At 42.0% G+C, this 8,939-nt stretch overlaps 1 long non-coding RNA gene across 1 annotated transcript; it reads right to left on the bottom strand.

Moving 5' to 3' along the window:
- Positions 1-5,167: 5,167 nt before the first annotated feature.
- LOC123485807 lies at positions 5,168-7,223 on the bottom strand. The gene is made up of 4 exons (XR_006659165.1): positions 7,185-7,223; positions 6,861-6,997; positions 6,447-6,556; positions 5,168-5,580 (listed from the first exon to the last, which is right to left on the bottom strand). It is a non-coding gene; the product is annotated as an uncharacterized LOC123485807 (long non-coding RNA).
- Positions 7,224-8,939: the final 1,716 nt, after the last annotated feature.

Genomic DNA, 8,939 nt, shown 5'->3' with positions numbered 1-8,939 from the left:
ATAGTGGAAATGGGCATTTTCAACCGTTGAGCTATTTTATTTATAGCCATTTCCAGATTTGTGCAGCTCAACAACCTTTTGTCGCACATCATTACTGTATTCTCGGGTCTTTCCCATAGTGATGGATGACGATGGGAACTTGGCCTGTGTGTCACCTCATATTTATACCCCAGTGAAACAGGAAGTCATGGCTGGGGGGCCAATATTAGTGGAGGGCACTGTATATATTAGAATACAAAAATAGTCATGGTAAGCACAAATAAGACGTCACAAATCACCCAGAAAAAGTTACATTCCTACACAAATAAATCCCTAATCAATACATTAAATTGCCCAAACGGCACAAGAACTTCAAGATGAAAAGTATTTAGAATTTTGTTCTTCGTATCCTCAGTACTCGTAACACATATAGATGAGGTAAAAACAAATGAAACAGATTGACCAATGGTGTTTATATAACTAGTGAAGAGAACAGGTTGCAAAATCGACCCCTGTGGTACACCTTTATGTACTTCAAGAAAGTCAGACTTAACCCCATCAATCACGATGGCCTGAGTTCTGTCACTAAGATAATCATGAACAGGCGTCAGAGCTCAGGCCTATCGAGCACAACTTATTCAATATAATAGCATGACCAACAGTATCAAAAGCTTTTGACCAATCCAGAAACAAAGCACTTGAAGTCAGGTCCAAAAGGATTGGAACCCTTGATAAAGATGAGCAAAAAAAAACATTTCCTAAAATGTTTTCTGAGATGTGAAAAGTGGATCATTTATGTTAGATTTGTAGTTTTATTTTTGTCATGCAATTCAATTGTATTCTGCCATGTGAATTTGAACTTGTAATATCTAATAAAAATGTGGACAAAGCCCTAGTCATGTCTAATAGATATAGCCATGAAACAAGCCAGAGCATCCCGCTAAAATTCCTAGATTGTCATTCACACGCCGTATCCAGCGGACAAGGCTCCTTTCCTATCATAGTATATGACAGGGTCAACAACGTTAGGAGAATGGGCTGTATCCTCTCCCAATGTTTTTACAGCTAACACAGTGTAAACAATCGGCTTATGAAATCTCCCAGTGTGAAGGCTACTACCAGGCCATGTTGTGCAATATGCTTTGAATGGTGGATATCTCACAGCATAGTGTGAGATGCTGCCACCATTTCAGATTGGTGACATGGTACTTAATGTACATCTTTCTCTCCACGCCCCTTCTCTCATCCGGCCCTCCTCTCCACAGCCCCTCCTCTCCACGCCCCTCCTCTCCACGCCCCTCCTCTCCACAGCCCCTCCTCTCCACGCCCCTCCTCTCCACCGGCCCTCCTCTCCACCGGCCCTCCTCTCCACGCCCCTCCTCTCCACACCCCTCCTCTCCACGCCCCTCCTCTCCACCGGCCCTCCTCTCCACCGGCCCTCCTCTCCACAGGCCCTCCTCTCCACGCCCCTAAAATGACATACCCAAATCTAACTGCCTGTAGCTCAGGACCTGAAGCAAGGATATGCATAGACTTTGTGGAAATGTGAAATTAATGTAGGAGAATATAACACATTAGATCTGGTAAAAGATAATACAAACAAAAAAATATGCGTTTTCTATATATGTTTTATTCCATCACTTTTTAAATGCAAGAGAAAGGCCACAATATAATATTGCAGTTTAGACGCAATTTAGATTGTGGCCACTAGATGGCAGCAGTGTGTGTGCAAAGTTTCAGATTGATCCAGTGAAGCATTGCAATACTGGACTATTTTGTATGAAGTCTGCCCAAATGTGCCGAATTGGTCAATTGATACATTTTCAAGTACATAACTATAGACAACATACAAAAATGATATGGTAAAACAAAATGTAAGTTTACAAACTCCCAGGAATGTCATACATGATGGATCATTAGCTTATACAGTAACTTTCACACATCTAGATGGCCTGGCGGGGTGGGTGTGGAGCCAGACACAACAGGGGTTCAAACTGTAGAACCCAGTTCCTAGATTTGAATATAAAAATTGATTTGATCAAACAAAACTATGCTACATTTTATCTCTGGGACCCTTAGGATGACAAATCAGAGCAAGATTACTGACAGGTCAGGAAAGCCTGATCCCTACTAACCCTAGTATAGGCAGCCCTACTATACTTAATAGCACAGATAGAGTCTTTTGTTATTGTGGTGTTGGCCATTAGACCATATAAATGCAGTGTTGATCTGGGCCTGAGCTCCAGAGTTCCTGTTTAACACCTTAAATATGCATCACCCATCTAGCTAGCTATTTGTAGCTAATGCTAGCTATTTGTAGCTAGCTAATTAGCATTAGCTAAACAGTCGCCAGCTGAGCGTTTTGTGAATAGAACTCTTGTGCATCGCATTCAGATTAGTTTTTTTTATTTGAAAAAAACTTTACATGTATTTTCAAACTAACTAGCCAATCTAACTGTAACCATTTCTGATGATCAATTCATCTCATCTATGACGCCTTGATGGCTGTGTTGCAAGCTAAAAAAAAAAAGCTAACAAATCGTTTGGACCAATGAGAGGAGAGCTACTGAGTTCGGACATCACAAACACATGTCCATATATGGCATTGCGTTGGCAGCCATATTGGCTTTTCTATCCAGTGATGTCCCTGGAACCGGGACCACGTTATACCTCGAAGTTCGGCATAGAGCCCACGGAAAAAGACAGGAACCTTCCCGCTAGCCATGATTGGATGAGATAATGGATGGGCCGGACTTGCCGAGAGATGAGTTCGGGTTTTCGTCTGCCATGTAGCAAGCTTCTGTCTATAACATGAGCTGCTCAGTATACTTAGATAATCCTTGCTACCGCTGCTTTTTTGAAAGATATAACGTTAGCCATTGGAGAACTACAAAAGTGTTGCTACTGCTCTCACCAACATGGCTGCCCTGAATTTAGCAGGCGCTATCGACAAAGATCAGTGGGGAAAAAGTTATGACGGACTACTTTCTGCACACGGTTAGTGTGAACCGGAGTGACTTGACACAACTCGGGTCCAACAAGCTATACAAACAAAGCGAAGGTTTACATGTGTAACCACGGTTACGTTAGCTATTGGATTACTCCAATATAGTATCCTTTCGCTTGGCAGGATACATTCCGAGGAAGGATTTCAGATTAGTCCCATGTTCCCATGGTAATGATGAGCAATGTTCCCTAAAAAAAAACTAATGTCACTGAGCAAATTTCAGGTCTGCTGACCGCAAACTTCAACGTTGTGAACATTCTGTGCAACTTCGGGCGCTCATTTCATGTAAGAATGCACTCATATATACATTTTGTTATTGTATCAGGTATTTTTTTTTTTTTTTTTTTATAAAGAAAATGAAATTTCAGTCACCTCTGAATTACTGTGTTGTCTTGCTCTCTTGCATAATTCAACAAGTGTGTCAGTGAGGGGGGTTAGTTTATCTGGCCCGGGTTACCACGTTGGGAGGAGTTTGAACCGGGTGAAAAGTGATTGCATTCCTTTTGGAGCCGGGCTGCCTCCCAGGCATGAATCAGGTGCTCCGCTCTGGCCGACGGCAAAGTCGGCTCAAAACAAAAGTGACGTAAATAAGCACATGGAGAAATTAGTAGCATTCGGCTTTAAATGCCTTCCAAAGTAAATCAAGTTTGAAAATTCTAACATTTATTTTATGGAAAAGAGATGTTGTATGTTTCTTGACGATGCATGATGCTGCTTTGTTGACAACATGACCGTGGGGCGCAGATTACTGTTTGATTTGAGAAGGGTACTCCTCCCTCCCCGCTTTAGCCCGATGACGTGACGGCCCATTGTCCAGTTCTACCCGGGCCAGCGTAATAGAACTCCCTCAATAGCAGGAAACCCTCGGATTAAAAATCAACAAGCCTGGCTCTAGGTTATATCTCTAAACATACTTTACATTGTTTGCGAGATGAGACATAATATCACTATAATCTGTGTGTTCATTGTCAGAAGTTGCTTTCATTTCAGCGCATCTAGTTTGTAAACATTTCAACCATATTAAACGCTAACTTTTTTCAATTCCACAAGAAATGAACAAAATTCAGGGCCTCACCTGTTTAGATAAAAAAATATATATATATAATAATCATTTATTTTATTTTGTCACGAACGTTGAGAGACGGGTCAGACCAAGGTGCAGCGTGGTATGCGAACATGTTTATTAAACTCAATAAACAAAACAAGAAACAACGTAACATGAAGTCCTCAGGCTATACACATACAAGCCTAGACACGGAACAAGATCCCACAACTAAGGTAGGCAAACAGGCTACTTAAGTATGATCCCCAATCAGAGATAACGAGCGACAGCTGTCTCTAATTTGGGAATCACACCCGGCCAAACATAGAAATACAATACCTAGAACATAAACATAGAATTTCTAGCATAGATTCTCACGCCCTGACCAAACCAACTAAAGACGTCCGGCCTCTCAAGGCCAGGGCGTGACATATTTATTTGCCTGTTTTGAAAGTTATTTTGGCATTAATTCATGTCACATATCAGTTTGCAAACAATGTAAAAAATAATATTTAAAAAAAATTAAGTTAATAAAGCCGCATACAAACGTGTTCTCTTTCTTGAGTAAGGCAGCGCCTAAATGCAGGTGTTTCAGCCTCGCTCAGTGCTTTCTGGGGTGGTGGGGCATTCAGTGGAATATACAGAGCGTACGCTTTGGTAATGTTCTCTAGTTGCGCCGTGATTGGTTCAGTGTTCTGTCACTCACTATATCACCGCAGAATTTGTATTTATTTTTAATTTAACTAGGCAAGTCAGTTAAGAACAAATTCTTATTTACAATGACGGCCTACACCGGCCAAACCAGGACGACGCTGGGCCAATTGTGCGCCGCCCTATGGGACTCCCAATCACAGCCGGATTATGATACAGCATGGAATCGAACCAGCGGGTCTGTAGTGACGCCTCTAGCACTGAGATGCAGTGCCTTAAACCGCTGTGCCACTCGGGAGAATGTACAGGGAGAGTTAGGCAGTTCAAGCCCCCTTGGGTTCTGCCATAGAGTTACATTAGAAGAGCCCATCCAAGAAGGCTCAAGGTCATTGGCCACAGATAAAATGAGGTCAAATCACGTTATATCTACCGTAGCTTTGATTGGACTGATCATGTTACTTTCAAAATCTTAGCTAACAAGCTAAACAAGCAGTCATCATCATGAATAACTTTGACAATCTACTGGCAAATCCTTTTCAATCCTTGTCATATGAAGATAAACTATAGTTAAAGGTATTGGTGCTCATCACCATTGGACATAAACATTACACAACAAGTAGGAAATCACAAATTCAACAATGAGCGGTTTGGAAGGAATCAGTGGCTAACTACAAGCGTTGCAAATCAATCGCTATTTTGTTTGCTCCAAGTCTGGGTTTAAGGATTTAAAACATCTGTCTGAAATGGTCTCTAGCAGTACAGAGAATCCTATTTCTCACAGATCCATCTGTATTGATAGGAACAGACATAGTCCCACCATTCTCCTGTGTCTGATGACTGGGAGTAGAAATAGGCACAGTTCTCGTACACACCACCATTAGGATCTCCACTGTACCAGTACCTGTAGAAGAAACAACACATAGAATCAGGCTGTCCACTGTTCCAATACCCGTAGAAGAAACAACACATAGAATCAGGCTGTCCACTGTTCCAGTACCTGTAGAAGAAACAACACATAGAATCAGGCTGTCCACTGTTCCAATACCTGTAGAAGAAACAACACATAGAATCAGGCTGTCCACTGTTCCAATACCTGTAGAAGAAACAACACATAGAATCAGGCTGTCCACTGTTCCAGTACCTGTAGAAGAAACAACACATATAATCAGGCTGTCCACTGTTCCAATACCTGTAGAGGAAACAACACATAGAATCAGGCTGTCCACTGTTCCAATACCTGTAGAAGAAACAACACACATAATCAGGCTGTCCACTGTTCCAATACCTGTAGTAGAAACAACACATAGAATCAGGCTGTCCACTGTTCCAATACCTGTAGAAGAAACAACACATAGAATCAGGCTGTCCACTGTTCCAATACCTGTAGAAGAAACAACACATAGAATCAGGCTGTCCACTGTTCCAATACCTGTAGAAGAAACAACACATAGAATCAGGCTGTCCACTGTTCCAATACCTGTAGAAGAAACAAGACATAGAACCAGGCTGTCCACTGTTCCAATACCTGTAGAAGAAACAACACATAGAATCAGGCTGTCCACTGTTCCAATACCTGTAGAAGAAACAAGACATAGAATCAGGCTGTCCACTGTTCCAATACCTGTAGAAGAAACAAGACATAGAATCAGGCTGTCCACTGTTCCAATACCTGTAGAAGAAACAAGACATAGAATCAGGCTGTCCACTCTGAGTCTAGTACTCCAGACAGTGATTTCATTATGACACAGAACTCATTAAATGTCTTACCTTGTGGTCAGTGGTGTGTCGTCCACCCATTTCCAGGTCCCCTCAGTAACAGAGTCAGTCAGACCAATCCAGACATATTTCTTTACTCCACATAACCAATTGACAAATGTCTGTAGTTGTGGGAGAGAGACAACATTGTTAATACTTAACAATTACCTCTCTCTCTCTCTCTCTGTATCTCTCTGTATCTCTCTCTCTCTCTCTCTCTCTCTCTCTCTCTCTCTCTCTCTCTCTCTCTCTCTCTCTCTCTCTCTCTCTCTCTCTCTCTCTCTCTCTCTCTCTCTCTCTCTCTCTCTCTCTCTCTCTCTCTCTCTCTCTCTCTCTCTCTCTCTCTCTCTCTCTCTCTCTCTCTCTCTCTCTCTCTCTCTCTCTCTCTCTCTCTCTCTCTCTCTCTTTTTTTTTTTACACACACACCTGTTTGTCTTGGCTGTTGATGATCACCAGGTCTGCTCCTCTATCTCTGCAGTCCTGTCTGCTCTCCTCCCAGGATTTGTACTCAGTAGAGATGTAGTAACAACTGCTACCAAGCTTCTTCCATCCTTGCGAACACACTATAATTTAAATGTTCTTCTTTAGTCACATACAACTCACATTGAATTAAGTCTCAATCAAACACTCAAGGAAGACAGGGCACTAACTAATGGACAATTTGTGTAAGTTGAATTGCCTGTTTGTAAGTGGCATGTGAACTGATGCAGAGACTGTCAAACAGAACAGTCAATAGACAATGTTACTCACCTTTCTCAACACCTTTCTGTAGCTGGTCTCTCTCTTTGGTCAGGGTGTTGTATCTGGTCTGTAGCTGGTCTCTCTCTTTGGTCAGGGTGTTGTATCTGGTCTGTAGCTGGTCTCTCTCTTTGGTCAGGGTGTTGTATCTGGTCTGTAGCTGGTCTCTCTCTTTGGTCAGGGTGTTGTTGCTGGTCTGTAACTGGTCACTCTCTTTGGTCAGGGTGTTGGAACTGGTCAATTGGTTTCTCTCTGTGAAATAATACGATCAATGAACAAGGTAACAGTGGAAAAGTCAATCAGACATTATCAGGGTTGGGGTCAGTTGCATTTCAATTCCAGTCAATTCAGGAAGTACACTGGAATTCTAATAGAATTCCAATTATCTTCAATGCTTTTCAATGAAGAAAATGTGGAATTGGAATTTGGTGTACTTTCTGAATTGAATTGAATTAAGTTGAAATGGAATTGATCCCTGATCATTACACCACTGATGATTAAGAGAAAGTTTGATTGAGAACATATCAAACTCACGGTAGAGCAACAGGCCTATGATCCCAGCCAATAGGAGAACACACAGCAGACCCAGACTCACTGCAGCAGCTCCAGAGTATCTCTTCCACCACTGATAAAACACTGAAGCACAAATTATTACCATAAGAACTTGCTCTTTATCAGCGTTGTATTTGAGTCTACTTTTGTGTCCATTTGCTCTTTGAAGCACCGAGGAAAAAACACAAACTTGACATGGGACAGAACACCAGAACTGAGTTCCAGCACCTCACACTTTATACTGCTTGAGTTCCAGAACCTCTTATAGAACACTGGCTTAAACATATTGCAGAGTTCAGGCACCCAAAATGAGTACTGGAATGTATTTCAATCTGCATTTTATTTGTCACATGCTTCGTAAACACATGCTAATAGTGAAATGCTGACTTACGGGTCCTTTTCCAATAATGCAGAGTTAAAGATACAACATTTAAAATATTGATACAAGGAACAGAGAAGAATAACAAGTCAAAATAACTGTGTGTTATGGTGTTGCAATACTCCGTCTACATACAGTGCATTTGGAAAGTATTCAGACCCCTTGACCTTTTCCACATTTTGTTACGTCACAGCCTTATTCTAAAATTGATTAAATCGTTTTTTTCCAATCAATCTACACACAAACCACAAAAACAGGTTTTTCGATTTTTTTGCTAATTAAAAATAAAGAAATGAAATATCACATTTATATAAGTATTGAGACCCTTTACTCAGTACTTTGTTGAAACATTTCTGGCAGCTTTTACAGCCTTGAGTCTTCTTGGGTATGGTGCTACAAGCTTGGCACACCTGTATTTGGGGAGTTTCTCCCATTCTCTGCAGATCCTCTCAAGCGCTGTCAGGTTGGATGGGGACAGCTATTTTCAGGTCTCACCAGAGACGTTCAATCGGGTTCAAATCCGGGCTCTGGCTGGGCCACTCAAGGACATTCAGAGACTTGTCCCGAGGCCACTCTTGTGTTGTCTTGGCTCTGTGCTTAGGGTCGTTGTCCTGTTGGAAGGTGAACCTTCCCCCCCAGTCTGAGGTCCTGAGCGCTCTGGTGCAGGTTTTCATCAAGGATCTCTCTGTACTTTGCTCTGTTCATCTTTCCCTCGATCCTGACTAGTCTCCCAGTCCCTGCCGCTGAAAAACATCCCCACAGCATGATGCTGCAACCACCATGCTTCACTATAGGGATGGTGCCAGGTTTCCTCCAGACTTGTTTCTCATGGTCTG

This window comes from Coregonus clupeaformis, unplaced genomic scaffold, assembly GCF_020615455.1.
Source record: "Coregonus clupeaformis isolate EN_2021a unplaced genomic scaffold, ASM2061545v1 scaf0861, whole genome shotgun sequence".
Classification (NCBI taxonomy): Eukaryota; Metazoa; Chordata; class Actinopteri; order Salmoniformes; family Salmonidae; genus Coregonus; species Coregonus clupeaformis.
Note: the sequence above shows the minus strand (reverse complement) of the source record. Positions and strands in the feature narration are given on the sequence as shown.